This window comes from Notamacropus eugenii, chromosome 2 (assembly GCF_028372415.1).
Source record: "Notamacropus eugenii isolate mMacEug1 chromosome 2, mMacEug1.pri_v2, whole genome shotgun sequence".
Classification (NCBI taxonomy): domain Eukaryota; kingdom Metazoa; phylum Chordata; class Mammalia; order Diprotodontia; family Macropodidae; genus Notamacropus; species Notamacropus eugenii.
The window spans coordinates 112,670,219-112,698,183 of record NC_092873.1 but is presented as its reverse complement, the minus strand read 5'-3'; the positions used below and the strand labels follow the sequence as shown (position 1 = coordinate 112,698,183).

The window sequence follows — 27,965 nt, the reverse complement described above, 5'->3', positions numbered from 1 at the left end:
CACTCATTTTGGTATGAAATGCAGGTAAAGGGGTATAGAAAGTTATTTGGCCCTACAGGACAAAAGAGAAGATGGAGACAAGGGCAGAGAGGGATGATAGAAGAGAGGGCAGATTGGTGATAGGGGTAATTAGAATGCTCGGTGTTTTGGGGTGGGGGGAGGGGACAAAAGGGGAGAAAATTTGGAACCCAAAATTTTGTGAAAATGAATGTTAAAAGTTAAATAAATACATAAAATAAATAAATAAAAAATTCTGCCCCTCAAAATCTATCTTCCAGTCTTATTCCACTGAAACTGCTTTCTCCAAAGTCACCAATGATTCTTGAATTGCCAATCCTATTGCCAATAAGTGGCCAATTGCCACTTATTTACAATCCAATGATTCAATACTTACTCTTTTTGACCTTTCTACAGCCTTTGACACTATTAATCTCTCTCTCTCTACTTCTGAGGCACAGGGGGCTCTGTCCCACAGTTGTTGTGCTTAGAACTTGAGGTTTTGTGTATGGTGACCTCTGGTTCTTTCAGCTAGAAGCTGAAATGCTGCACCTTACCTGGTGCTGAGCTGACTAATATGTCAAAGCAGAGGCCAGGTGAAGTCTTTCTGAGTTTCCCCGGTTACCCTGGAGCTAGCTGCATTGTGTGGGGGAGGGGTGGTCTGGTCACAGGAGGTCTAGTCTTCTGAGCTAGAGCATAGGCAGGCTCAGCAGTTGGTGAACTCCATCTGCACTAGTGTCTTTCCAATTCCTCTGGCTAAGCTGCGACATGCCTGGGTTCCTGGTGTTGACAATTATGGCTCCATGCCCCTGGGGCTCAGGATCTCCTCCTGGTTTGCTGAGGTGAGGCTGTCTGGGATAGCTCCAGTCCTGCACTGGTCTCCTTCAGTCACAACAAGAGGGACCCCCTTTTACAATTTTCCTAGCTTCATGAGCTAAAACTGTTTACCCCTTCAGCTGATCCTACTGTTCCAGGATTTTTCCTGGGGAAATATACCCTGGGTTTTTCAAGGGCAATAAGAGAAGGGGGATAGCATTTACCGATCACTCCACTATCTCGGCATACTTTGGGGCTTATTTTTTGAAAGAAGGTACGTGTGCCAGATGAGATGCTGGGTAGCCACTAAGCAGGCCCTTGGCTGTGAAAATTCAGATGTTAGTGCTTCTCTCTCTGGTAATGATGTATGTATTGTCTATGGTCAGACAGTTGAAAGCCATGTATGTTGGCCTTTCTGTTTGTAATCTCTGTGTGTGTTTTCTCTAACATTCAGGGTGCTTTTTCCCCTGAACTAAGTGAATGATATATGTACTTGATTAAAGCAGATTGTTGAACCCTTTTAAAAAAGCAGATCTAAGAACCTGTACAGCAGGTTGTCCTGTGAATGCTGGGGTCCTTGATGTTACCGAAAACTGAAACTGAAAGAAGGCAAATGACTTTCCCAGGGTCTCAATATCTGAAACATTATTCGAACTCAGGTCTTCCTGACTCTAAACACTGACTGTCCTATTTCTTCTGTATTTTCTAATTGCCTAGATTTAGTCCTTTATCCATTGTACCATGCTGCCTGTCAAAAGTCACTTATGAAAATATTAAACAGTACAGTCCCATGTGCAATTTCCTGTGGCACACTACTGTATAGCATCACTAAAGTTGTCATCAAATTATTAATCACTCTAGATTTGATCTGTATCCAACCAGTTCCAAATCCACCTAATCATATCTCTACTTGTTCTAATAATTCTGCAAGTTTTGTTTTTTTTACAAGTTTTAACATAAGAGATTTTCAAAAATATTTCTACTAAAATTTAGGTAAAAATCATGGCCTTACTACACAGAGGATGAAATATCTTTCTCTTGGTAGATGAATAAGTGAGTAACTTGAAGAAGATGGTAAAGAAACCATCAGTGGAATGGCAGTTAGAGTGCATACCTTAGACTCAGAACCATGTAGATTCTAATCCTAGATCTCAGGGTCATTGTAAGATTCAAAGGAGTTACTTTTCTGTAAAGTATTCGTGCTTGTCATGGTCCTTAGTACATAGTAAGCACTTGTTGCCTTTCTTACAAAAAAAAAAAACAAGTCAAAGCCTTTAGAAATGTTCTCAGAATAAATAGAAATCACTTCACTGAGAACTAGATACTTGCTATTAATAGATACACGCCATTGTATGAACTTAACCAACAACAAAATCAAATGCAGACAAAATCAAATACCTAAGTCGTTTTTGGAAACTGAGGGTTCCTGCCTTTGGAAACTAAAGAAGGATTATCCCAGTCCTGGACTCAGTGATTGACATAGATGATGCAAGTAAACAATAAAAACTGTATAATGTGATGAGTGCTATGCTAAGTGCTGGGATAAAGGGAGAGTCAAAAACAGTCTCTGCTCTCAAGAAGCTCACATTCTAATTAAGGACAGATCATAACAGATTAAGTTAATGCTCTTTCTTACCAGGACTCCTAGACTGGCAAATCGGGGAGTACTGTAGACATAACATAATATAGCATAGTACTCACCACATGATAGGTGCTAAATAAATACTTGTTATTATTGATGGTCATTGATAAATATTTGTAAAGCACTTAGCACGCTGTCTAAAACCTAGCAATCACCATATAAATGCATATTCCCTCCTAGCTGATTCTTTGCAATCACAATTTCCTTTTCTAAAATTTTACTAATCATTCCTTTCATGATACACTCTAGTCTTCTTTTCCAAGAATACAGACTAGTTCATTAGTCTAAAATTTGTAGACTTCATTTGCCAAAAAAAATCAGGACATTTTTTTCCTTATATAGTCCTACAGGAATTCTCACATTCTCCAGGCTTTGCTAGATCATGGACAATGGAAACCACCAGATATGCAGATCATCTGTTCTTTCCCAATGTCCACGTGATACCTAGCTCTTCTTTACCTTCTTTGGCTTTGTTGTTGTTCTTTTTCAGTTATTTCTGACTCTTCATGACCCCATTTGGGGTTTTCTTGGCAAAGATCCTGTAGCGGTTTTCCATTTCCTTCTCTGACTCATTTTACAGATGAGGAAGCTGAGGTAAAGAGGGTTAAGTGACTTGCTCAGGCTCATCAGCTAGGAAATATATGAGACAGGATTTGAACTCAGGTTTCCCTGACTCCAGGCAGGTCCTCTATTCCCTGCAATACCGAGTTGCCCTTCTTTATCTTTAGCAACACAATAAATCAGTATCTTCTTAGAACTGTCTACAATTGTCTCTTGGATCCCTTTCCTAGATCATTTCTTGTGACTCATAGACAAATTACTATAGCTACAGCTTGGATTATCATGTAGGCAAGGGGGCATCATATTTGGAGCCAAAGAAATTAAGTTCAAATCTCACCTATGACACTAACTGTATGACTATAAGCAAGTGACTTAACCCTTCTGAGCCTCAGTTTCTCCACCTGTAAAATAAGGAAGGTTATACTAGATGATATACAAGATGCCTTCCATTTCTGTATCCTATGCTTATCTTTTCATCAATGCATTATTAAATTAAGTTTAATAAATTAAACAACTACATTGTAAAAAAAAAAGAAAGAAAGAAAGCACAGGGGAAAAAAAGCTAAGTATGGGGCATACCTAGAGAAAAATAAAGCTATCCCTTGTGAGATCCTTGAGACCATCTGCTGTCTTTTGTCTTCCAGATTCTAGCACATTATCTGGCACGTAATAGTTGTTTAATGAATGATATTGTCTAACTGGCTAACGTTCTAATGGAGACAGTGATACAACATATACACAATTAATTATGGTATAAGCAAAATTGATAAACGCTAATAATCAGAGAGATTGGATATCTACCACAGCCATCTTGCTATCTGTTTTATTGCTGTCACTGTTCCTTTTCTCTACCTAGACTAGCACCCACCCTAGTGAACCTCCAGACATCATGACTCCAATCTGTGGGAGAATTAATCTGCTCAGATTTGAAATTTCTGTCCCGTCTTGGTTGGTGAGCAAGTCCATGCCCACCTTACCCCTGACTATATCTAACTAGATTTTTCCAGAATATCCTTCACATCTCATTCAGCAGTTGACCTCCACCATCTTGCCATGTTCTCTGCCACTATTCATATATTACTTATTTCACCTTTCCCCCAGCTTTTCACCTCTTGTTTTAGAGACCTTAATGAAATCTACATTACTGTTCCTTCTGGAAAGGGTGTGACAATATTCCACCCTGTGGATCCAATCCTCATCCATGACTCCCCATACCAAAACTCTTCCTAGGCCAATATACCATTATATGAATTGTGTCACAGTTGGAATATAAGCTTCTTGAGGTCAGGAATGCTCATAGTATTTACAATTGTGCCTTGTACACAAGTAAGTACTCAATAATGTTTTTCTTTTCATTCATTCATTCAGGTAAGGCTTCACAGTGGAGATGAGACCTGAGCTCAACTTTGAAGACAGATCATAATTCTGAGAGGCAGAGGTGAGAAGGCTTTTGCAGATCAACAGAGGTGAAATATAAAGGACTGAGTTCAGAAAACTGCATGTAGTTAATTCAGTGTTGTTGGAACAGAGTTTGTAAGGGACCTGGGAACCAGAATATAGAAGACTTCAAGTGTCAGACCAACGCATTTAGATTTTATCTACTAGACAATGGAAAGCCACTGAATTGGGGAAGGGAAGTGGGCATTTATATACACCATTTATATTTATATATGGGAATGGGCATTTCTATACACCACCTCCTATGTACCAAGCACTGTGCTGACTGCTTCACAAATATTACCTCATTTGATACTCACAGTCCTGCAAGGTAGGTGCTATTATTATCCCTATTTTATAACCAAGAAAGACGAAGGCAAACGAAGATTAATTGACAAAGTTGAATTGCCTCACTGACAAAGCTAGTAAATGTCTGAGGCTGGATTGGAACTTGGGTCTTCCTGAATCCAGGCTCACTACTCTATCAACTGTACCATCTCACAGCTAAATGCTTTTGAGAAGGGAAGTGACATCATAATAGTTCCCATTTATATAGCACTTTGAATTTTTAAAAAGGGCTTTCCCATGTATTGTCTCATTGATCCTGACAGCAACCCAGTGATTTGTTCCACACCAGTAAAGTCCCATCTCCCCAATAAATGGAAGAAAGTTCATTTTCTCATCCCTTCTTCAAGGACAAGCTTGGTCATCATAACACACAGCATCAACATGGGTTTTTGTTATTCTTGCCATTTACATTTTTGTGTTCGTTGTGCATATTAGCGTGTGTATGTATATGTGTATATGTACATATACATATATATAATTTCCCATTTTACATGTTAAAATGTTTTTTAACATTTTTAAATGCTTGAATTCCAATTTTTTTTCTACTTCTCTCTTTTCCCTTCCCCCTCTCTGAGATGGCAATCTATCTGATATAGTTTATACATATGCAATCATGTAAAATACTTCCATATTAGTTATTTTGTACAAAACTCAAATTTTAAGAAGGAAAGAAAAAAGAAAGGAAGGAAAGAAGGGAGGAAAGAAGGAAAGAAAGAGAGAGAGAAAGAAAGAAAGCATACTTCACTCTGTATTCAGATGGAAATCATTCTTTCTCTGGAGGCAGATAGTGTGTTTCATAATTAGTTCTTTAGATTGTCTTGGATCACTGTATTGCTGAGAATGACTGTCATTCACAGTTCTTCATTGTACAGTATTGGTGTTAGAATATACAACATTCTCCTGGTTATGCTCACTTCATTTTATATCAGTTCATGTAAGTCCAGGTTTTTCTGAAATTATCTTGCTTCTCATTTCTTATGGCACAATAATATGCCACCACAATCATAGACCTTGTTTACCCATTCCGCAACTGATCATCATCTTCTCAATTTCCAATTCTTAGCCACCACAAAAAGAGTTGCTCTAAATATTTTTGTACAGATAGATGGTCCCCCTCTTTTTTCATGTCTTTGGAATATAGACCTAGCAGTGGTATCACTGGATCAAAGGGTATGCACAGATTTATAGACCTTTGGGCATAGTTCCAATTTGCTCTCCAGAATAGTTGGATCAGTTCATGACTCCACCAACAGTGCATTAGCGTACTTATTGTTTTCACGGTTCTGCTTACTTCATTTTTCCTGAATTTGTGTAAGTATTCCCATGGTACAATGCACCATTAAAGAGGAAGTAAGCATTTGGAAATAGGGAACACTATGATTCAGCGTGGGAGCTCATCAAAAGGCATCATACCAGACTGCCTTCATTTCCTTTTTGGTAGAAGTTATTATACCATTGTTTTCCTTGCTTTTTAAAGACACTAGAGGGGAGGGGCAGGAGAGATAGTAGATCTTAATGAAAATAAATAAAATTTAATTTTAAAAAAGATGTCCCTTTAGTAATGCCTACAGTTTTAAATACCACAAAGAGAATATGTCTATATTTAAGGAAACCATTTAGTAAAATCTCTTCCTATGTCTTTGTGAACAAAATGGATAGAAATATTCAGACTTTATAAGAGTATGATTGAATAGATTCAGAACGAGAACACTCAAAAAGAATGTTGGGGGCACCTGATGGAGTGCCATAGGGCTTGGTCCTTGATGCTGTGCTGTTCAGTGTTTTTATCAATAGCTTGGATGAAGGCATAGCTGTGACATGTATCAGATTTATGGATGATAGAAGATGGGGAAAATAGCTAACATATTCATAGGATGACAGAATCACAATCCAGAAGGATTTCAACAGACAAGAATGATAATATCAAACCCAATTAGGAGTCCTATATTTGGGTTCAAAAAATGAACAGGTATAAGATGGTTGGGAGAGGGGAAAGGGATTAGGGCTTTAGCGAACTGCAGACTTGAGAAGAATCAATAATGTGGCATGACAGTCAATTAAGAAAGGTAGTGTAATCTTGCTGTTTTATTTTAGAAATAGAGTATGCAGAATAAAGAATGTGATCATATTACTATATTCCACTTGACTGGACCACAGTTAGAGCAACATGCTCATTTATGGGCATCAAGCATTGGGAATGACAAGGTCTCTCTCTCTCTCTCTCTCTCTCTCTCTCTCTCTCTCTCTCTCTCTCTCATCTATCTATCTATCTATCTATCTATCTATCTATCTATCTATCTATCTATCTGTCTGTCTGTCTCTCATTCTTGCTGTTTGTCTCTGTCTCTATGTCTGTCTTTCTCCATCTATCTCTTTCTTTCTCTCATTCAGTTTATCTTTTTTCATCTCTCTGTTTCCTGTATCTCTGTCTCTGTGTCTATCTCTCTTGTCTCTGTGCCTCAGTCTCTCTATCGTTGGCTACCTGCCTCACTCCTCCCCACCTCCATTTCCCATACTACCTTCATTTCCCTTTTTTGTCATTTTTACATCCCTCTCTCTGTGTTTTTTACCTTAGCTAGCCATATCAGATTTCATCTATATTTTAATTATGTTTTCTTTGTTGAATTGTTTGTTTCCTAGTCCTAATTTAAAATTAAAAGAGTGAAGCATTTCATATTTTCCCCTAAAGAAAATGCATCAAATATGCATACCTTGACAGAGGTTTTGTTCTGTGGCTCAACAGTTATAGCAAAAAGTTGCCCATCTTAAGCTAAACATTCAAAGTCATCAACAGAAGCTTCTCTTGTTTCCAAATTATATTGCCTCTTGAGAAAAAATAATATTAAGACATTCAAAATGGAGGCATCAGTGTCGTAGCTGAGTTGTTTATCTACTTCTTTTGGAAAAGGTGCTCAGGGTAGGCTTGTCTGTTTGCCCAGCTGACACGAGGCATTTGTGCACCCAAGGCAAGTTTTAGAAAATGTGGCTCTGTTGTACATTTTGTAAAGGAAATGGAAAAAGCGTCCTTTGTTATGTACCTCTATGCACTGTGCCCTAGGCACTGCCTGCGTAGCTTACTCTTAGTCCCACTTATGCCTGTTTGTTTCTCTTCTGCCACTAAAAATAAGTGATCTAAATAACAGCTACATTCCAGGTTGCTAGGCAAGCCCCCAGTGCTGTCACACGCTTAAAAATATACCCAAACACAATGTTTTACCCAAGCCCTTTGATTTCCGAAGCTCTGTCATCCTACTGGAAAAATGGAGAATTGTTGATTTGTGCCGATTTATTAACGAGAGGTAGCCTTGCCCTTGTTTTTCCATTTGTAACACTCCACATGAGTGGGTCTTTGGGTTTGAAAGAGGCAAACCTGAGCAAAATCCAAATGACTCACAATGTCAATACTATACATTTGCTTTATTCCAAAGTATACTTGGGTAACACAGCTGTGACTTCACACAGAAAAGTGGAAAAGTCTTTCAATATACAGAAAGGAACTGGCAAAGAAAAGAGCTAATCCATTTTTTTAATCCTAAGCACAGTAAGCAAATATGCCCCTACATGCTGCCTTACTACTGGCAATAGATTATGAGTGTGAAGTTGTAAATATCTTCTATGCATTCTCATAGGTAATACTGACAATCACATAATACAAGTTGGGTTGACTGTATACGTTCCCAGTTATCATATAACACAGCATTTTAAATATCTGCAGACAGAAAGAATGGATGGTTTCTCAGGACATTTCCAGCATTATGAAGACATCAAAATACTCAGATGACATTATAATGAACCACAAACATAATTCATGTCTTGAGTCCTGTGTGACTGGGGTCAAGACATACTCATGTTTATTTCCGTAATCTATTTATTCAGTCATTCATTCACTTTAAAACATCTGCTCTAAATTATGTAAGAACTAACATACATCTTACATGTTGACACCAATATTTTAATAGCAAAGTTTTAGCAGAGAGATAAGCTAAATGATACATGAAGCATGCAATATTTTTACATTTAACAATAGAAATTGCACACCAAGAGATTAGTTCAGCATTCTTTATACAGGAACTCCCTATCAAAGTCCTCCCTTGATGCTTCATCATAGTATGAGTGGCAAGGACCATGGGTCCTCAGAGGCCATGCCAGCAGGGCATAGGCTCTGCCAGGTCCTCTCAAGTTGGGAAGGTTTCAGTTACAGAAGCCTTATGCTGGACTTCATGTCTGTTATCTGAGGACCAGCCTCTCGAAGTTCAAAGAGGCTCATCATGGGAGAGTTGGCCACCAAGTGATGAATTTCTTGACCTACAACAACTCAGAAAGAAGGATGGAGTTTACATTAATAGCAAGAGTATCCACATTGATTAAATTATAGAACTTCTAAATATCAGAGTAGACAAGAGAATAGAAGCTACTGGAAATATCTAATTAGTGAAGTTTTGATGACAAAGTGTAAAGTATCTGGGCATCAAATGCTTTCATTTGTTCTCTTTGTTTATTTCTCTTGCAACCACCAACACTGTGATCGTCCCCTTCAGGGTTTTATGTGAATATCACCTATCTTCCTTCTGTTAGGTTTTATGAATATAGCAAATATACATTCTGGGTATAATATCCATCACCAATGACTTCCCATCTATTTAGGCGCTGCCTATAATTATTAGACCCAACACAATATTGGTGCCATTGCAACCTAGGAGCCAGTGGAAGCCCAGCACTTATTTGTGCATACACATGACAACAATTACTGTAAAACCTATCAAAGGGTATTCAATTTCTTACAGAGCATCAAGTTTGAAATTTATCCTAGATAACCCTACAGATGACAATATCAGATCATAGGATTGTATACAGAGGCGGTGCTGGAAGGGATCTCGGAGGCCATCTAATTCAAACCCCCCATCCCTAGTTTATGGAAGAGTAAACAGAGGCCCAGACATGTTATATAATTGTCCTAAGTCTCAGCACAAGTCAGAGACAGAATTTGAACCCAGGTCTTCTGACTCCAAAGCCAATGTTCTTTGCCTCCAGTGAAGAAGAATATGAAATTAAGGAGATAATTAGGAAGTTTTAAGTGATACATTTGAATACAACAATCAAACCAATACAAGTATTTGTTTCAACCTGTTGGGCTTAGAACCAGGACAGTCTTTATAGCCTGCCCCCAGAAGAACATGTGACCCAGATGATTACTACCAACTTCTTATAAGAAAAATTAATTTCAACAATAGAAACAACAAAAAAAAAGCTAAGCATGTATATTTAAACGAGTATAAAAACTTACTCCATTTTAACTGATCTCATGTTCTTTTAAGAAATGAGTTCAAACATGGGTTTGTTTCATCTGGGTACCAATAATAGCTTATATTTATAAATCACTTTGCAGTTATAATGTCTTAATTTTTTTCCCCTCATTTGACCCTCACAACATCCCTGTGAGGTAGATAGGGTGAGCATTAAGATCCACATTTGACAAATGAGGAAACTGAGGGTTAAAAATGTTAAGTAATTTGCCCAAGGTGGCAGAGCTAGTCAGTGGCAAGTGGGCCTCAAACCTTAGAATTCTGGCTTCCATTACACCATGTTCTCTCCAGTAAAATGGTCACGCCCTCCACTTCCGCAACAATGGAGTAGCTACATAAGAACCTGTGGATAGGAAGGGAATTCATTTCTTCAGAGTTGTATCAAATATTCAAAATATTAGAATACTTCTGAGAAAGGAGCTCTGCCATATAGGAGTATGCCCTGTTGAAGAGATCTGGTCTACTTGTACCTAGGAAAAAATCACAATTGTGTGTCTTTATCTCACTGTCTCCATCTCTGTCTCTCTTCTTTCTCTCTCTCTCTCTCTCTCACTCTCTCTCTCTCTCTCTCTAAGTCTTTCAGATGGCTTAGCTGGCCAGCAAAAAGAGTGGGGGTAATTGGAATAAAAGAAGGTAATTTTCCCCAGGCTCACATGTTGTCAAAACATAAAGTACTCCCTTAATGATAGTGTCTTCTCTCAATTAATTATACCCAATTTATACTTTCTGTATCTTCTTATACTTCACATGTGGTCTCCTTCATGATGAGACTGTGAGCTCCCTGAGAGCAGGGATGCTTTGATTTTGACCTTTCTTTGTGTCCCCAACACTTAGCACAGTGCCTGGTATATAACAGTTGCTTAATAAATGCTTAACCAACGAATAAATTTGCTTGATAAATGCCATTAACTTGACCCCTTCGGTTATTACCCCACAGAATATAAAAAGCGCATGACAGCATCATGACGTTGACTGAGTATTCAATGTTTAGTATAGCACCATGTTCCTAATATCTCTCTGCCTGTGCCTCTGAGGCCTGAATAACACCTAAGATTCATTACACATTTGATTTTTAATTCATTTTTGGTCATTGCGAGTTCAAAAACCTTTAACTCTTGCCAAATTTTTCATGACATCATATGAGGTCAAGACCCACAGTTTAAGAAGTTCATCACTTCAAAGTTTCCTACTGCATAAAGAGGTTTGACCTCTTTTAACAAAAGCATAGCATTGAGAACCCTGGATTTATTTAAAGTCAGAATGCCTGATTTTGAATGCTGGTTCTGCTATTTACAACCTGACTGACTCCTTTCCCCCAACTAAATCATCTCACTGGTCAGCCTTAGTATGTTCACATAGAAAATGATGATTTGGACTAAATGAACTCTAAGGGCCCTTCCAGCTCTAAATCCTATGGTACTAAATCTTAAATCTTTAGGATATATCAATGACTATTTAGAGTTATTCTCATTTAGAAAGTTGCTTGCAACTTAAGGTGTTTTCCACAATAGTCACCTTGTGAGTTATAATAATTTCTCCAAAATCAACTTAGTGTTCTTTTTCTTTGGTTATATATTAAAATTTTCTAGTGTGTGTATGTGTGTGTGTGTGTGTGTGTGTGTGTGTGTGTGTTTTGGGAAGGGAGGGCAGATTAGCCAGCATAGGGGACTTTAGGGGCAAAAAACTCCTTTCATTGATGCTGATTAGCATGTCATCTGTACCATAAAGTCCTAGAAATTTACTAGCGACACAAAGAAGTTAAAAGATTTGCCCATGTTCACACAGCTATTACTCAAAGCAAGAGTAAAACCAAGTCTTCCTGACAAGGCCAGGCCTCTATGCACTACTCTATACTGCTTCTCAAAAAAGAAAATTAGCAGATTAACTAAGTAGGTGGTGAAAACAACAGTAAGGTGACCATCAAGAGAGTCTTGACTTTGCCATTCATTAGTCATGTGATCCCAGGAAAATCACTTCAATCCCTTTGGGCCTGGGTTTATCATCTTTAAAATAAAAGGTTGGATTAAATGTTATATGTCATGTCTTACAGCTGTAAAGTTCTCTTCCAGATAACTTTATCTAAAAGTGTAGTTGCTGTCCAAAAGGACAGCCATAGCATGGGCCAGGACCACCAACTTGAGATAACATTGTCTACTGCATCTTCTAACTTGACTTTGGATTGCTCCTATAGCCACAATGATAGGGTTTTTTTCCATATATAATTTCCTCTCTTTTTTTAGGTTTTCCAACTATAGATCATTGTTTCCTTATTTTTTAGAGATTACCTATCTCCAAAAAGAAGCATGATTTCATGAGAGAGTTGGCCATCTTCCCTTGTAGATGGTAAGCCAACAGACTTCTATGAAGATAAATAATTTCCCAATATCCATTGCTGTAATTTTTAAAAAGGAGAAACAATTTATGAAGAACTTAAGGAGATTCTCCAAATTAAGTCCATATGCACTTTGATATCCAGCAACTTCAATGAGAAAGTGGGTACAGGGGAAAGTGGCAAAAACTATGTTGGAAAAAACATGGTGGAAGATTGGGATGTGAGAGAGGCTGAAAGGTGATCAGTTGCAAAGAAAAACAAAATCATGGGACTTTAAAGTTCTGAAGGACTTCAGTGGACACCTGGTCCAACCAACACTTGAAAAAGAGTCTCTTCGACATGGTACCTGATAAGTGATCATTCAGACTGTGGTTGGAAACCTCCAATCATAGAAAACCTAAATAGCCCTAGAATGGAATTTCTTTTGGAGAAATGTAATTGTTAGGAAGTTTTTGTATCTTTTCATCAAGCCTAAAGTTATTTCTGTAATGCCCACAAATCACTCCCATTTTTTCACTGTGAGAATAAATAGAACAAATTAAATTCCTTTTCCATGTGACAGCCTTTCAAAAACTGGAAGATACCTATGATGTCTGGAGACAGCTAGATGACACAGTGAACAGAATATTGGACTTGTAATGAGGAGGACCTACATTCACATCTACCCTCAAAACTAGCAGTGTGGTCCTGGGCAAGTCCCTTCTAGCCTCTATCTTGCCTTAGTTTCTCCATCTGAAAAATGAAGATAACAATACCACCTACCTCTCAGGGTTATTGTGAGAATCAAATGAGATAATACTTGTAAAATGTTCTGCAAACTTTTCAGTGCTATATAAGAGTTAACTATTAGTATTATTTTCCTAAGTCTTCTTATTTCCAGATTAAACATTCCTAGTTCCTTCAACTGATCTCAAATGGCATTAATATAAAGTCCTTCATCTTCCCAGGTAACTTCCTCTGGACACTATGAATGCTTTCTTGAGGAAATGAGTCAGAATGTAGCAAGTGCCAAACAACATAGCAAGAGATGAAACTAACATTATCTGAAGGGATGAGAAGTAATTGGTTATAAACAAAGCAGTCATTTTAATAAGTTGTGGGTGCACAGCATGATATAGAGAAAGGAAGTTCTGAATTTGGAGTCAGAGAAACCCAGTCCTGGTTCTTTCAGAGACTACCTATCTGCCAAAATATGTGACTCCTAGACAAGGCTTACAGATTTGTTAAGAAGCTAGACACAGAAGGAGTAGGAAGAAATTAGATTACACCGAAGAACTTGGGTCAGACTTTCAAATGATCCCAAACTATTTTCTGCAGTAAAAATTCATCTCTTTGATACATATATCATCCCATGAATGTTATTATGGCTATTAAGTACAATGATCTCCGAAAAACTAAAGTTACAAACAACCCAAAGGTTAACAGAAATATACACGAGGGAGATAAATTAGTAATTACATGGCATCGATGACAATTTGTATTATATCTAAGCAATAGTGCAGATGATATTGGCAAGGACGTATATGATAAGAAAGGGAGGAGGACAAGTCATGCAATGAAAATGAGAGATAAACTATTTACAACCCAAGTGGTATATGGTGCCCTTGAGTTATTAAAAAATGAAAGAAAGCCCCCAAAACATTGGGTAGATTTTCTTTGGAAGATTAATGGGAAAACACAGACAAGAATCATATTTAATAAGTTATAGAGGAATTGAAATTTGTCTAGGTTAAAGGAAAGTGCCCACCAACTACTATAAAATATGTGTCTCTCCTAATTTAAGACTTTGGTTATGAGGCAATTTTAATCTCTGACAGTATTTCTAAACATTCCTTTGTAGCCTTCTCCTCAGTCATTTGTAGGTTCTGTGTCATTTATCACATCTTTAAATCTCCCTTTCCATTACCAATATTGTTTCGTTGACCATTAGCAATCTTTTGGATTCAACTCAATCCAATTTAACCAGCTCAGTCCATTTATTAAGTACCCACTATGTGCTCATCATTATACAGATGCTCTCTATACCACAGAAGTGGGCACAATGTCTACTTGAAAGGCTCAACATTTAAATTGGTGATGGATTAAACAATAGCCCTCTCTTGTTCCTCTCCAGTAATGGATCAGAATCCTGGCTGTCCTTGGCGTTCTGTGTATCTATGGACAGATCACTAAGCTTCCCTGAATCATAGTGTCTCCTGCAGTAAAACAAATAATGTACCCATTAGAGTACTTAAAAAAATAAGTAGATTTGAAGTTTTATATAAAGCAGAGTTCCTTGGGAGCCTAGAAATGGTATTCCTACTGTTTTTTTTGTTTGTTTGTTTGCTTCTGCTGCTGCCTAAGAAAACCAGAAGATAAGCAAATGCCCCTTTGGATGCCTCAGTGGCAGCAACACATGCTACTTCTCCCTCAGCAGATGAAATCAGCCACATAGGTGGCACTACTGAAAATTATTTGATTCTCTCATCTTATCTTCACTGCACTCTGATATTTAGTTGATACTTAGTGTGCAATCCACCGTTTCCCCTTTGGTTTTTCCTGAGGCTCATTTCTCTTTGAATGACTCTCCATCTACTCGTCTGTGCATTGTTTATTTCTTCTCCCAGACAGGTTGTTGGCTTCTCCTCCCCAGAGCAGAGTCTCATCTCCTTGAATCTCATTGACCGATCAAATCTTTCCTGGTTCATGCTGGCTACATTTCTCATCCAGGCCAATGCCATTTGAAAAAAATAAACATTCATTAAATACCTACTTTGCTTTAGGCTCTGTTCCTGGGACTTTGGAATTTAGACCTAGAGATTACATCCTGGATCTTCTTCATTTTGCAAAGGGGAAAGTTGACCTTTACAGAAAAAGTGATTTGTCCAAGATAACATAAGGAGCAAACAGCAGAATCAGGTTTTGAACTCAAACCTCTGGACTCTAAATCAATACTTTTACAACTACCCCTGGCTTACAATAGCTTCTCCCATTTTGACAGGGCCTGCCCACTGTATCATGTGGCTTAAAACATATACCTTACTCTGATGTAATAATGAACAAAGTAAAGAAAGACAGCAATGCACCACACTCTTCATCTCCTAAATTCTGATCATGGCAGTAGCATTTTCTTAACCAGCTACAAAGTGTATTAACTCAGGTGCCTATTAGTTAGCCCAGATATCTACATGACTATGATCTATTGGCTATTAAATGTGTTTACCTTGACCTATTTTAATGAAATGGTGTTGTTTGTCATTACAGACCACTCATCCAAATATTCACTTCTAATTTACTCTAGAGATTTAGCAAGAAACACATATTCAATGAAAGTAAGTCATATGTTAGTTGGCCTTGCTAACGCTTAAGCAATAGTAACATTTGAATTTTGGTCATTGGGCCTATTTTCTGTTCCCTTTCATGACATTCTACCTCTTTTCCACATTTGTACACAGATTACAAATGCTCTCCCTGCTCCCCTCTTGCTTCTGAGATATCTCAGCTTCATTCAAGGTTCAACTCAATTACCATCTCTGACAAGAGGTTTTCCCAGTCTCTCTAGTTACTAAGCCCTCCTTACATTTTGCATTTACTTCATGCATTTTTAAAAATGTATTTATTTGTTCACAGTAGTTCTCTACCTCACCTCCAGTAGATTATAAACTCTTTGAAGGTAGAAACAATTTTGCTTTTGTCTTCATATTCCCCAGTACCAGGAGAGGCACTATAAATACTATGAGTAAATAATGAGCTGGCCTCAAAACCAGAAGACCTGGGCTCAAGTCCCACTTATCAAATATACTGGCTGTATGACTCTAGATAAGTCTCCTGACAGTCTCAGTGATCCAAACAACTCTAAACCTATAAATTGCAGAGAAGATGATGCCTACATTGGCAAGGTGGATTTTCCTCACTCAGGTATTCCCTATGCCAATGAAATCACAAGTCTAGTGCCTTTCTTGCAAATAGCAGTCATTCACCAGGTGTTTGTTGAATGAATCAATCAGTGGGTAAATCTACATTTTCCAGGAACTATTCAAGATAGACTGAGGGCAGCAAATCCAGAGGAATCAACCTCATTTTTAGCTTCTTGTTCCTCCATTGTTTTCACTGAGTTTTGGGAAAGTCCTGTTTAAGGGCCTAATACCTCTAGATTTGCCTCTCTGTCTCTGTGTGAACAACCAAGCTGGTCATGGTTTTACAGATTAGAAATTTCTTTTTTCCCTCATCAAAGAAATCTTTGTGCTATTTATTTAGTTGTGTATAATCTCGGGCAGTTCATTTCTTCTAATAGTCTACTCTAAGGCCGTTTCTTCATCTGTACGACGAGGATCTTGGCCTAAGTGAAGCTTCCATTCCCTTTTGTATCTAAATTTATGATGCTATGCTCCTATGACAAGATTCCTTAAAGCTGTTGATAATGCCTATGTATAGCACTGAAATTTCTTTTAATAGGTGCAAAAATAACATTAATATGAAAAAAGAGAGTAGACTATATAGTTTTACACTCAGGCAAGTGTACTTCACATGTGTTCCCTAGATTTAACTAATTTTCTGTAATTCAAATATGCCTTGAAGGCAAAACATTTTGTGGAAAATTATGCAGACAGGCAACCAAGAAAGATAGCTCACACTGATGTGCAATCTGATTTCTAATTCAGGTAGACAAACAGTTGCTCCACCTATTGCTCTCCTGCCCCCAGGAGCTGACATGGCCCCAGGATGACCAAAGTGAGTGCAGGATTTCATCTAAAGGTCTCCACACCACAGGTAAAGGAATGAAGGGGAGAAAGAAATCGAGGGGAGAATGTCATCCCCTGATCTGAAGAATCTAGAGACAAGCAGGTTAGTTCCATTTTTCTCTTGACTTCTCCTTCCTTCCTCTCTACAATATTCCTCAGATACATTTGAGAGTAGTCAAATATCAGTCCCAGAAATGACTCAGCTTCCTTATGATCTTTTGTCCAAAGCTCGATGGTGAAGTGGACAAAGCACTGAGTCTAGAGTCAAAAATACTCATCTTCCTGAGTTCAAGTTCATCCTCAGACACTTATTAACTATGTGACCCTGGGCAAGTCACTTAACCCTGTTTTTGTCAGTTTCCTCATGTGTAAAATGAGCTGGAGAAGGAAATGGTAAACCACTTTCCAAAGAAAACCCAAAATGAGGTCATGAAAAGTTGGACATAATTGAAAAGATTAAACAACAGTAAATATTACTAGGCTGCCCCTAATTATCCCATTTTCCTTCTCCTTCCCTCCTACGTCCTAGACTTACCAGGAGTCTAAAGGAAGCTAAGTCACAAACCGTGGTGTGTTTGAGTGTGACACTGATGTTAGCTCCTGAGCCATATGTACCATGGACGCTAATCCTGGTCTAATCCTGGTCTCTAATCTATGGTCATGGTTCAGTCACTTCATTTCTCTGGGCCTCAGTTTCTTCAACTGTCAAAAGGGAACAATAATTCTCCCTAGGATTATTGTGATGTTCAAATGGGGTCAGAGGAATTTAGAGCTAGATGAAACCATATACATCCTGTAGTCTGACCCTCTCCTTTTTTTCCAGGAATTAACAACTGAAATTTCTAACAATTCTTTAAAGTGTGTGAAAATATTCTCTTAGCAAGCACTATGAAATAGGTAATCTGAGCACTATTTCCATTGTACAGAAAAGGAAATTGGAATTAAGTGGCGTACCTGGGGACACAACAATTAGAAAATGGCAGAGCCAAGATTTTAATTTAGGGCTTCTGACTCTAAATTCCATATTCTTTCCATAGCATCATGTGGTGTGGTACAGTGCAAAGAGGTCCTGGGTTCAAATCCTACCTCTGATATACCTGTAAGACCTTGGGCAAGTCATTTAACTTGGGGCAACCTCATTTCCTCATCTATAATATGAGTAGATCAGACTAGAGGGTATTTGAAGTCTTATCTAAACTCATTCTGTGATACCATAAATCATTTTCTAGATTTGAAAGGGTTTTAAAACACAGAAGCATTCAACATATATGGGATACTTAATATTATCCTAATATATGTGTACATATGTATGTGTGAATAGATGGATAGATAGATGATAGATAGACAGATCTAGATAGATAGTATTCTATATAAGAAAACTTGTGTTTTTCCATGGTTTGGATCAGAACTTCCTTCCTACACCATGAGAAACCAGTAGTAAGCCAGAGTCACTACTCAATGTCTGACTCAGCAAAAACAGTTATAAGTATAAAAATCAACAACCAATAACCTTGGAGTCCAAATCCAGTGTTCTTTCTACTACTAGAACGCACAATCCTGGAGTAAAAACCCAGAGTCTAAGAATAATGAAAAATCTGCTGAAACTTATACATATGTATTTTACTGATCTCATCAATCTAGTACTGCCTCCAGTGGTATATATCACTATCCTTCCACCCATGTCTTTCAGTCTATTTCATCTAGCTTATGTATCAACAAAATTATATCCTGCTTGTGCCATTGATCTAGAGATGAGATACTCAGTGTACAAAAAAGAATATAGTCCCTTCTTAACTAGTTCATCAACAGATGAAGAGACAAGGACATAGAATGGAAAGTATTTGTAATGACTGAGGAAAGGGAAAAGCTAGAACATGACATCTGGACACAAACTAAATAAACTTCATGACTTCCTACCTCTTCCCCATTACATCTTTCTACTAAAGCTACTAATGTGACAGTTGGATTTTTAGTTTTTCCTTTCCCCTACTGATCCTTCTGGAGGTGAAAATGAGCAGTAAAATGACTCAGACGTGGGTAGGTCCATAGGATATTAAATCTAGAACTAGCAGTGACCCCAGAAGCCATGAAGTTCAACCACTTCATTTTACAGATGAGAAAATTGAGGCACAAAAAGGCTAATTATCTTATCCAAGGCTATCCTGAAAGTGCTAAAGGTAGGCTTAATTAAAGTTCCCTTGAAAATAGAGGGTAGATTGAATTAAGCATTCACTTGGTTCCATGGAACTATACATGATTCCCAATCATTATCCCATGATACATACTTGAAGGATGGCAACACACTTCTATTTGACTGATACTGTCTTGGAGTTCCAAAATTTCTAGATGCCAGGGAGTCTAGAAAGGCTAGAAGTGCTTCTGTACTGTAATTTATTTCATATGCTCAAGTGCCCAATTCATTACATGAGAAGTATTACCTCTACTGATGACAATGAAATCATCAGGTACCTATCTCTTTGGGCTTTCTAGACCAATTCCTCCTAACTGTTATTTTGTTCTCCACTAACATTATTTTAAACATATCTAATTATTTTTAATCATGTCCAATTAAAGGCACTTATATATTCATATTGTGTATTTAATAGCTGAGATTCACTTCGGGGGCATTAATAAAATGCTATTATCACTTATTTAACCTTTAGAAAGTTCGAAGATTTCTAACTTTGCTGCCTCTAAGATTTGCGTTCATGCATTAGTCATTTCCCAACTGGACCATTTTAAGAGCCTCTTGGCAAGCCCGTCTCATTCATCTATTATGTGTTTACAATCTATTCAAAATTTACAGGCTGCTTGGGTTTTTTCCATCCTCTGAAGATCCTGTTTCACTTCTCTATTCTGCCAGTCTCATTGACTTTACTCTTCACCTGAGAATAACTTTTGAAACTTTCCTAAGGCTACTTCTCCTTTATTTTCCCTGCAGGGTAAAAGTAAGCACCAGTGGACAATACAGGGGACAGTGTGGTATACTGGAAAGACCACCTACCCAAGGATTCTGGAAATCTTGATTTTAGTCTCAATTTAACCACTGCCTAAGTTGAGTCACATCTATGTCTGGACCTTAGCTCCTTCACCCATAAAATCATGAGGTTGGATTGGATAATCTTAGAGTCCTTCCTCTCTAATGTTCAATGTTGGAGGCAAAGAGGATCATTGTAAGTCAAAGATTCCAGCTAATGAATACTTAATTCACGTAGCTCCAGTCAATGTCCTGCTTAACCTCATAAAACCTTTAAGTGAATTAATTCCCTGGAGACTGAGGGTTTCAAAGAGCGGAAACAAAGGAACTTCATTTCTAATAATCAGGCAGTTTCTACTGATTGAGATCAATGGGATTAACACTTAAGAAGAAATGTAAGTTTTTCTTCCCAGAAAGCCTAGTTTTCTGCCCTTTTCTTAACCAGTCAGTTCAATGGAATAGAAAAAAAATAGCATTTGGACTTGAAATCAGAAGAATGTATATACAGAGACTTTCTATAACAATCTGTTGATTGACCATGGGCAGGTCACCTTGCCCATAAACTTCAATTTCTGCATCTGTAGAATGAAGTTGATAGTTCTTATATTGCCTATCTTACTATATTGTAATAAAGAGAGTATTTTATGCCTTAAAATGCTATAGAAACAAGAATTTTTTTAAAATTTGTTTCAAAATACCTACTCTGGGAACAGAAGCATTAATCCCATCCAAAACATCTGCTTCTCTATTGGCTAATAATAATAATAATAGAGCTATCATATCTATAGCACTTTAAGGTTTGCAAAGCACTTTACTTGCAAGCTCTCATTTGATCTCCACAATAACCCTGTAAGGTAGGAACTGCTGTTTTCCCATTTTATAGATTAGGAAACTGAGACAGAAAGAGGTTAAGTAACTTGTCCACCTATATTGAGTAGCTGATTTAGGATTCGAATTCAGGAATTGGTTGATGCCAAGTTTAGTTCTCTATCACCACCTAGTTGTCCTAATATAATTAATTATATTCCTTTTCCACCATCAGCAGTACATTTCACTTTGAAGTTCTTTCATGTTCTCTCAACCTACTCCCTTTATAATTTGATTCCAGGTCTTCCCACATCAACTTCAGTTCTCTCCATACCAAACCATGAATTTAATCCAAGTCAATTCACCAAACATGTTTAAGAACTTATTGAACTACAGTAAAGCTCACTTTTGTCAGGGCTTATCTTAATTTTCATAGAATCATATATATTCATAGAATCTTAGAATTGGAGATTTGGGAGGAATTCAAGAATGCATCTAAAGTAATCCCCCCTTCTTGCAAAAGACAAAACTGAGATGGAGCCATACAGATTCAAAGCTGGAGGGTATAATAGACATAAAACTAGTCCAAGCCTTTCATTTTACAGATGAGGGAACTGAGATCTGGGGAGATAGAATACTTTATGTAAGGTCACATAACTAGGTATTATTAATAAATGTTTGTTAACCTATTAGAACTAAGAATAAATGTATTTACTGTGTACCAGCATTGTCATATCATGGATACAAATACAGATCAAAACAAGACAGTTCCTTCCCGTATGGCCTCTCATTTTATGAGGAAGATGGTTGGAAGTGACATGAACTTGATTCCAAGCAAAAAAAGGTGAAAGTTCAGAGTCCCTGCAGGACAGAGAAGCATACAAGGTTCTGGTAGGAAGGGGGATGATGAGGATAGACAGAACATAAAACAGCATGGTTTGGAAATGTCAGGAAAGTCTCCTGATCCAAAGTCTAGGACTCTTTCCACTAATCCTCTAGTGCTTCTAAGTGACATATCCAGTAACTTTTCTCTTAACTAAGTTTGTCAAGTTCTAAAGCAGCTAGGACACAGGCACAGGGATACTCATGTTGGTGTGATACCACTAAGTTTCTGTAATTCAATTCAGATATTTTTACGCTTGAAAATTTATTAAATGAGCTGCCCATCTGCTCTATTTGGTCTCTTACTCTTGAAGACTAGAGGCACAAAGTTTTAGAATGCTGGAATTGGAAAGAGCTGTCAGGGTCAGCCAGTCAAACCTCCTCATTTTACATCTGAGTCTAAGAAATTCAAGGGGACTATGTCCAGGTTAGATAACTGCCAAATGACAGAGATGTGACTAGAACCCAGGGCTGCTGATTTTTAGTCTAATGTTTTTCTACTATCCCACACAGTCTATACTGAGATATCTAACAACATGGTCTTATCAAGGTCAATATTCACCTATGTAAAACAAATATGGATAGGCTCACTATTTTGGGATGACATTGAGCTGTTCTTTACATATATCCTACTGTCCTGTGTTGAATAGCAGCCAAAAAAATTTTATGTATAGTCTAGCGATAGAAATTATGCAAAGGAAAGAGTTGTTCTCTAAGAGATTTAACTGGATGCAGACAAAATGGATGTACCCCCAAGATAGACCCAAAAAACATTCCAGAACAAAAGATCCTAAGTTAAATGCATGAACTAAATAATGAAGCACCTCTAGGTGGTCCTGCCTGAACTGAATGAGCAGGTTAAGTTTGACTTGGCTATTTAGTGCAAATCTCCCTCACCCTTACCCCTGCCTCTGCCTCCTCTTCTATTGCTGTGGATCTGTGCCATGGTCCTTCGCCCTTAGGAGCGAGGGAGAACAAGAGAATTATAGAATTTTTCAAATTAACAGTCATCTATAACTGTAAAGAGCCATATAAACATAAGCTATTATTAATAATAAGCTGAAAGGGTGGTTTCCACCTAATATAGTGCTCTCTACTTTTTTTCATCCAGACTAGCAATTTCATTGAGGTATTGACATCCTGGTGTGAAAGTTCTTTTCACTTGTACAGATCAGCAACTCACTTCTCCCTTAGAGGCTTAGAACATTAACCAGGGTACTGACAAGTTGTCTCAGGCTTTTCAAATAATATGTAGGTATGACCTGACGCCAGGTTTTCCTGTCTCCAAGCTTGGCCCTGTATCTATTACTGCATGCTGCTTTGGTTTTTGCACACAGTAGGTGCTTTAAAATAGTCAACAAATTCAATTGAATTTAGAGACCATCTAGTCATTGGATATCAGAACAGGAAATGACCCTAGCGATGACCTAGAACAACTTCTCTCCTTTTACAGGTGAACAAGATGAGGTTGAGATATGCTGGTGACTTGTCCAAGATAACATACTAGTTCCTGGCTAAGAACTGAGTATGAAGTCCAGGTTTCATGCCATCTATTGCAATTCTTCTGGGACTCTAGATAATATGTCTATGAAAGCCTTATTCTGAATGCAGCTAGTTTACCACTTTTCAACAATATAGAGTAGTATAATTTCAGTAAAACTGAATAAAATTGGTCCCCCAAACTTATAAATAAATTGATGGAGTTGAGAGGCTAATTAGCCTGCCTCCTTTTCTAGATTACCCAAATCAACTACTGGAAACCCTTTTACCTGAAGCAGACATAAACCAATCATGAATCCTTAACCAACATAGATTTTTCCACTTTATATATGCCTCAATGACTCTGCTGATTGATGGAGTTCACTGATGGCTCTTTGGATGAAATATTCTTATTCAATAAGCATAAAGCTAGCCATCAATAGGATCCTGGAAATCTACCATGATCATGACACCTGTTCTGCATTGTCCTCATGTGCTCTGGGTTGGGCAGCTCTTTAATCAGAACATGTGTATTATTGTGCTTATTTCTTGGTGCCATTTCTTAAAGAGGAATATTGGAAAATTGAAGTATGTCCAGCTGGAATATGACCAAGGTGGTGATGGGAGGGACTTGTGCCAAGTCACAATGAAATGGCCAAAGAAGTTGGAAATGTTTATCTGAGAGAGAAAAAGACCAACATTTGAAGGAATGTCATGTGGAAGAAGGAGTAAAAATAGTCTAGTCCCAGAGGTTAGGACTAGGAGAAAATTATAGGCAGGAAGATTTTTAGTTGGACATAAAGAGCAACATTCTAAAAGTAGAATTGGCTGCTTTGAAATGTAATGATAATGACAGCTTGCATTTCTCCAAAGCTGTAATATTTGTAAAGTTTTTTTTTAAAACAGCCCTGTAAGTAGTCTTCATAGTATGATCTAGAACCAGAAGGGACCCCAGAGGCCCTCACATCCAGCATCCTCATTTACAGAGGGGGTAACTGAAGCCCAGGGAGTTGGATAACTGGCCCAAGGTCACACAAATAGCCAGGAGCAGAATACAAACCCAGGTCATCTAATTCCTAAGAGTTATAGCTCTTTCCAGTACACCATTCCTCATATCCATTTCACCAATCAGAATGCTGAGGGTCAGAGATGTAAAGTGATTTCCTAATGTCGGAAATGTTAGAGGCAGAACTTGAACACAGGCCTTCTCTCTTTATGTTCTGTGTTGTCTTCACAATACCACACTACCACCTTACAATAGGGCCTCCAAGTGCCTATGTCTCTTTATGTCCTCTTTTCTTTCCACTATCCCACATTACCCCTTTACAATAAGGCCTCCAAGTGCCTATGTCTCTTTATGTCCTATTGTCTTTCCACTACACCACATTACCCCTTTACAACAGGGACTTCAATTGCCTATCCTTGGAGGTTTTCAAACAAGGACTAGGTGACTATCTGATAAAAGAATGATGTCAAAGAGCTCCATGTTTCAGGTAACAGGATTCAGTGGCCTCTGAGGGTCTTCCAAATTCCCAATTCTGGCATTCTAGGATTCTCTGCAGTAAGTTGCAGTGTTATCAACAGTTTAGTTGTGTGATAACAACAGTCCATCAAAACTCAATATCACAGCTGATTTTGATTATTAATGGGGAAAGGAAGGGAAAGGAGGAAAGGTATAAGCATTTATATAGCACCTACTATGTGCCAGGCACTATGCTAAGTGCTTTACAAATACTAACTCATTTGATCATTTGGAGTGAAAGTCACCAAACCTCGCTTGCCTTTTGAGGCTCTATAAAATCAAAAGGCAAGATTTGCACCATTGAGCTGGCCAGGGTGACTCCTTGGAGAGAGCCTCACATCTTGCCTGACAATCCTAGTGGAATCACAATTTAATTCACACCTGTTTCATTCTTCATACTAGACATCTCTTGCTTGGAAATTTCACAAAGCTGACTACCCCACTCTTTATCTGCTGCATGTCCTATCCAAACAAGCTGAGATCATTTTTGAAATGTGTTTTGGTCTGTTTATTTTGTCATTTGAGGGTCTTAGAGTCAGAAGGGACCTCAGAGTCCATTTAGTCCAACCATCTCATTTTATAGATGAGGAAAATAAGGCCTAGAGAAGTTAGGTGGCTTGTCCAAGGTCATGCAGGTCATTAGAAATGGGGTCTGAATCCAGGTTCTCTAACTCTAGAGTGAGTGTTCTTTCCATTGTATTATATTTTCTTCTCCTACAGAGGAAGACTCTTTTTGAGTGATAAGATTATAAAGTAAGCTTTGACCAAACTAAACTTCTGAACTTGCCATTCCTATCAAACTTCCTGAATTTTTGAAATTACCTTTAAGAGGCTTGTACCTGGACAATTTTCAATCGGTGCCCTGAAGAGACCTCTTTGCCCTTGGAACACACTACCTTCCATGATTAAATAAGTTTGACTGAGAGTGTCCCCTTCAAAGCAAACCAATAGTCATAACTAACATTTATGTAGGTTTTAAATATTTGCCATATGTTTTACATCAATTATTTCATTTTATTCTCACAACAATGCTAAAAGTTAGATGTTATTATTAACCTCATTTTACAGATGAGAAAACTGAGGTTGGTTAAGTGATTTACCCAGGATCACACAACTTGCAATTATGTGAGGCAGAATTCAAACTAATATCTTCCTTATTCCCCACTCCAGCACTTTCCCTGGATAACTCATGGTGTCCAAGTTTATCATTTAACAAGTATGAGGACTCTTCTACTCTCAAAAAACCTGCACTCAAATTCTGGACAGTGTCTACCTACAACTAAATTAGTTACACTCTCTTATAGTCAGGCTAAAACTAAAGATCTGAAGAACTGAACTCAGTCAAGAGAAGCCCTGTCTGAAAGTGTGGCATCTGGGTAAGAGAAACAACAAGGCATTTATTTGAATGCCTTCTGGGAACCATCATTTCTCCAAAGACAAAACTGAATCAGCCCTGCCATCTAGTAAAGCTAGTAAAATTCATTCTATTTAAGGAAATGGGAAAAAATGTCTTAGTCTAGTTGGATTCCATGTAACATGACTTGATCAAGGAGGAGAAGGGGTTTCTACCCAAGACCCTGAAGTAGCAAGAATCTGCTCTCCATTTTCTAGTCATAAGTAAGGATCAGGTAAGGAAGCAGAGGTATATAATAATAGCCAGCATTTATAGAATACTTTTAAGGTTTGGAAAACATTTTATAAATATTATTTCACCTGATCCTCACAACAACCCTAGAAAGTATATACCATCGTTATCCCCATTTTTACAGATGAGGAAATGCACCCAACAGAACTTAAACGCCCAGGTTAACACAACTAGCAAATGCCTGAGACAAGTTCTGAATTTAGATCTTCCTGATTCCAAGTCTAATACTCTTAACTACCGCACCCATTCAGTCCTGGACAAGAGGGCAGGATTCCATACCAGTTGTCTTTGAAGTATATCTTCAGGGTAAAAACACTGTTATTAAACATTGAGGGTTTCTTCTAGTCATGTTATACAGCCAACATTGCATTAAAGGATGGGCTCCCCTTCATTCAAAGGTAATGGATTCAAACACAAATATCCAAGACTTACTTAAGATCCATAAGTTAAAGGTTTCCCCACCCATCTCCACTAATTCAGGTCTTTTACTCACCCTTGTCATAGTGGGGAAAGTGCAAATAAAATTCTGTAAGGTGATAGCATTTTTACTTGAGTGTCTATCACTTAGAACTATGGGACTCAACTGAAGAAAACTCAAAAGACAATAGCAATTCAAGTCTGCCTTTGGAGTAGCAGTCTGCCTGGTGCTAACAGTTTTCATTTTCATTGAAAATCATTAGTGATGAATGATAAACTGTGTTAATTACTGGTCATGTTAAATAATGGCCAAAAAGAACTTCAAGGAAAGTAAGATTGTAAACTGCTGAATATGGAATAGATGATTCCTTTTTTTTCTTTCTTCATCTCTCTCTTTCTCTGTGCGTCCCTCTCTGTCCCTCCCTCCAGAGTCATACTTCGCACCTCCCACCGCCAAATGCATTTCTCACTTTCAGAATTTTTATTCAAATATTTCTGCATGGCAAGTCTCAGCATGGAGCTGATGCCTAAGAAGTTCAAGGTGACTTAGAAGCAAAGCCAGAGGTTTTGTGTGATTGGCTCAGTCTTGTGCTGCTGACTTTCGGAAATAGGGGCCTTAAACACTGCTGGTATCTTCTTCTGACAGCCAAAAATATAAAATAAAACTTACACACACTCATCTTTTCTGTATTTTTAAAGGGAAAAAAGCTATTTTTGTTATTGTTGTTGTTACATGTTACAAGCCTTGTATCAAGGTTTACCTGCCAATAGCTACTGCCTGTCATCTGTCTACATACTTTCAACCCTAGTCAAGTGCTTCTAATTGCTTGTTCCCACCTGCAGGACCCAGAGAAGCTGGAAGTGGCTCCAAACAAGAACCAAATAGAAACCTGGATGTGGGGCAACGGACTGATCATGTCCTTGATGTTGGCCTGTTTCCAGACTTGTTTTCTTCTTTGAATTCCTATAGAACCTCTGGCTCTTGACTACCTGCTTTGGCTTTTGACGACCTCACTCCCAACCTTTTTCACTTTGGTTCTTGTAGCCTTTGCTGTCCTTCAGGTCTTCTGATCTACCCA

At 38.0% G+C, this 27,965-nt stretch overlaps 1 long non-coding RNA gene across 4 annotated transcripts; it reads left to right on the top strand.

Annotated features, from left to right (window-relative positions):
• The first annotated feature begins 693 nt into the window (after positions 1 to 693).
• On the top strand, positions 694 to 27,965 carry LOC140523657 (uncharacterized). 4 transcript variants are annotated; one of them, XR_011973436.1, is made up of 5 exons: positions 694 to 839; positions 4,385 to 4,454; positions 12,383 to 12,447; positions 17,077 to 17,260; positions 25,995 to 26,479. It is a non-coding gene; the product is annotated as an uncharacterized lncRNA (long non-coding RNA). The 4 variants fall into 4 exon arrangements; XR_011973435.1 differs by lacking the exons at positions 12,383 to 12,447; positions 25,995 to 26,479 and adding an exon at positions 27,730 to 27,965; XR_011973434.1 differs by lacking the exon at positions 12,383 to 12,447.